Source organism: Triticum urartu, chromosome 7A (genome assembly GCF_056163025.1).
Source record: "Triticum urartu cultivar PI428250 chromosome 7A, HENAU_Tu73, whole genome shotgun sequence".
Taxonomy (NCBI): domain Eukaryota; kingdom Viridiplantae; phylum Streptophyta; class Magnoliopsida; order Poales; family Poaceae; genus Triticum; species Triticum urartu.
In genome coordinates, this window is record NC_141879.1 from 290,252,098 (window position 1) to 290,255,921 (window position 3,824).

General features: G+C 50.4%; 1 pseudogene; it reads left to right on the plus strand.

The window, feature by feature from the left end:
• The first annotated feature begins 1,962 nt into the window (after nt 1-1,962).
• On the plus strand, nt 1,963-3,440 carry LOC147959341 (uncharacterized; annotated as a pseudogene).
• The last annotated feature ends 384 nt before the right edge of the window (nt 3,441-3,824 follow it).

Sequence of the window (3,824 nt, forward strand, 5' to 3'; positions counted from 1 at the left end):
GAGGCTCCGAAATCGTGATCAACCTTGCTCTAGATACCAAGATGATGTAGGGTAGAACACTAGTGGCCCGATCTTTCACGAAAGGAGTGGATCCCGCGATGAACACGAAGAACACGAGTATGGAAACGAGGGGAAAAACACGAGAGGAACACGAGAAACCAACAAATATGATCAGACATGCGCTAGATCCATGAACACAAAGGAAGATACAAGATCCAAAGTCAACAATGGACGATACAAGAGGTAATCGGTTCTTCTCCGTGAGGAGGTCTTGAATCCACAAGGGGATCTTCCCGTGAGGGGTCTTGAATCGAAAGGTGGATCTTCTCCGTAGAGGGGCCGCGGTCTCTCTCGTGGAGTAGATCCGATATGGATGAGCGAAGCTCTATCTCTCAAATGAGCTATCACAACGCTAACCCTAAAACGTAGGTGGAGGGGGAGTATATATAGTCTAAGGGGCGAAGGGGTACATGGGCCACGGCCCAGATATGCTGCACGCAGGCAGGGGGGCCGGATGTCCGGGCGTCGGGCCGGATGTCCGGGCCTTCCCGAGACACCGGATGTCCGGGCGCCGGGGCCGGATGTCCGGGCTGGCAGGGTCCAACCTTGTTGCTCTCTAGAATGGCGGGGTCCGGATTTTCGGGCTGGAGGCCGGATGTCCGGGGGCTCGGGACGCGCCGGATGTCCGGGCTGGTCGCCGGATGTTCGGGCCCTGTAGACTTGACCGCTGGCTCCTTGCTGCTGGTGACACGTCCAGGGGCCGGATGTCCGGGCCAGGGCCGGATGTCCGGGTCCTAGAAGCTGTCTCCGTCTTCTTCCGTCGTCGCTTCCATGCTTCCCTCGCGGATGGTGTAGTTGTTCCTTGGCACTTGCACTCCTCCTCGTCGTCCGTAGTGTTCCGACAATACCTATGCATGCACATGAGAGGGGTGTCAAGTAGCATACCATCCTCGAAGGGGTCAAGTGAGCACATGTAAAGGAGATGATTCATCTTTATGTATGTGAAGTAGATGTCGCACGTGTCACTTGCCAAACGGACTCTTGATATGGTGATGTCCATAGGATGCTCCGCATCACTCTGGCATGCTCAAGGGAAGTCACACATCTAAAGTGTTCTTCTTGTGTAAAAAAGAGAAGGAAAGTCAGGGAGCTTATGAAATTGAAAATGAATTTTAAAAAAAATTGAAATTAGTCTTCTAAAAAAATTTGAACTTGGTATGTCACGAATTGAAATTGATCTTTTAGAAATTGAAACCCATCTTTTGAAATTTAAATGAGCACTGTTCATGGGCTAAGATTACTGTAGCTTACCTGACTTCCCTTTGAATGTTAGAGGATCCAGCTCCCACGCCCGAACTCACGCCCAAGGCTGCTCCCAGGTGGAAGCTTACGCGCCGGCGACGCCGCCTGCATGAGCTAGCTGTGGTCGCTCGTGCCCGTGGAATATATGCATGCTGCCGTGCCCGCACGCCTATGACCGCTACTAGCAGGAGCTCGTTGTCAGCATCGCCAAGGAAGGGACTGAACTGCTGGTTTAGTCGAGGCAAGCTGTTGCCGATCAAGGCCCTATAGCGGATCCGGTAATTGAAGATGGTGCAGAAGAATTCAAGCGAGGTGATGGGCCGGCCCGGCGGCCCAAGCGAATGACCAACCCACCGTTATGGCTCAAGGACTACAGCCTGGCCCATTAAGTGTGTTAACAGTCACTGGTTTAAATAGGCATCGACCTCACTCTGTAATTTGTTTGCTAGGAATTGGATGACGGCTCGGCCGGTGTAAACGAATAGCTGTGAGGGTGGATGGGTGGATAGCTACCGAATACTTTTCCCCAATTCGAATTCGAATCCCTAATCTTCCCTGATCCAAGTGTGCTGCTTATGGTTGGTATCAGATTCGGCGGTCCTCGAGCTTCCGCGGCATCACCACGGGACGCGGTGGCGAGATCGGCGGCGAGTGGAGGCGATGGACAAGTTGTCCGAGGAAGGGCGCGGCTATACGCGCTTTTGCGGGCGGATTTCACCGCCGACTTGGACCAACGCTTCAAGGAGCACGACGACAATCTCCTCAAAGCCGTCGACAAGCTCATCCAGGCAAACACGACAGCGCTCGACGCTCTGCTGTCGGCGCGGGTGGATGGCATGCGGGACGAGTTCGTGCTCGAGATCGAGCAAGTCCGCGGCGAGCGCCCGAGGGAACCAACTGGGCGCGTCGAGCCCTCATCATCAAGGATGGTTGGGAGTGGTTGCGGTGCCGCTGCCGACTCCCTTGGCATCAATCAGGAACACTAAGGGAAGGCACATAACACTTATGTCCCTCCTCCGGTCAGAGGTGCGCGTGATTCTAATTTCCGTGCTCGTTCTCCTCCTATCGGTGATTAGGGTTACCAAGATACTGCTGATGTGTTCTTGTTTGGTGTTCATGCTGATCTTCCTTGTTTCGATGGCGCGAACCCGAGGTTGTGGCAAACCCGGTGCGAAGATTAGTTCAAACTCTGGAATACTCCACAGTACAGATGGATCTCGCTAGCGACGTCTTAGTTTGACGGAGCAGCAACTCGATGGTTGGAATCAGTGCAATGTAGGTCTCCAAATATGTCCTGGTCTAAATTTTGCTGTAGTTTGCAGAGTGGCTTTGGCAGAAATTAACATCAGACACTGCTCTGCTAGCTCTTTCGTATATCCCAGACTAGAACAGTTGTTGATTATGTGGATAGATTCGTTGACTTGTATGATCAGTTATATGCATATGAGGAAGTTCCTAGTACTTTACACTACACCACTCGTTTCCTAGATGGACTCAAACCAGGTGTTCGAGTTGTAGTGGCACTTTAGAAGCCCAAGGATCTAGATTCAGCCTATGATTTGGCCTTACTGCACGAGGATCTTGGGGAAGGAGTAACACATATCAACTCGTCTGCAGGAATGAGGTCTGCTCCATTCCCACTTCCTCTTTCTCCCAAGCCCCGTGTCAGTGAAGATCGGCGTCAGTCTGAAACTCTGAAAACAACACTAGCTGACGATAAGTGGTTTGCACTGCACGCTTACCGCAAGTCTAAAGGGCTTTGTTTCGTTTAAGGAGAAAAATGGTCTCGTGATCATGTGTGTAAGTCAACGGTCCAGTTGCATTTTGTGCAAGAACTGATCGATCATGTTTAGTCGATGGAATCTGTCCAATCAGATAGTTATGAGTATGATACAGCTTCTGTTCACGGTATGCATTTATCAGCTATTGCCGTGGGCAAGGACCCCAATGCTCCATCCCTATAGTTGGAAATTCAGTTACAAGGGCACACTCTAGTTTTATTGGTGGACTCAGGCAACACTCATTCGTTCATAGATAGTTCTTTTGCTCCTATGTTGGTGGATGTCCAGGATACTGCTGCAGTTTCTGTTACAGTGGCTGGAGGAGCATCGTTGCAGTATTCTCAGATGTTACGATAGTGCAAATGGAGTTGTTGTGATGCTGTTTTCTCTTCTGGTTTCAGGCTTTTATAGTTGTCCACTTATGATGGTATTTTGGGCCTTGACTGGTTGGCTCAACATAGTCCTATGCAAGTTGATTGGATTCAAAAGTGGATGTCAGTTCAACAGTCTGGCAGAACAGTTACTTTGCAAGGCCTGTTGCCTTCTGAGTTTGCACTTACAGTGATATCCTTGTCCCTGATTCAGTGTTCTGCCAATTCTTTAGTTTTTCCTAAAATGCAAGTAGTGTTGGACAAGTTTCCTACAATTTTTTAGGCCCCCACTGGACTTCCTCCTAGAAGAATGCAAGACCACCATATTCCTCTGATTCCAGGTGCAAGACTAGTTTCTGTCAGGCCATAC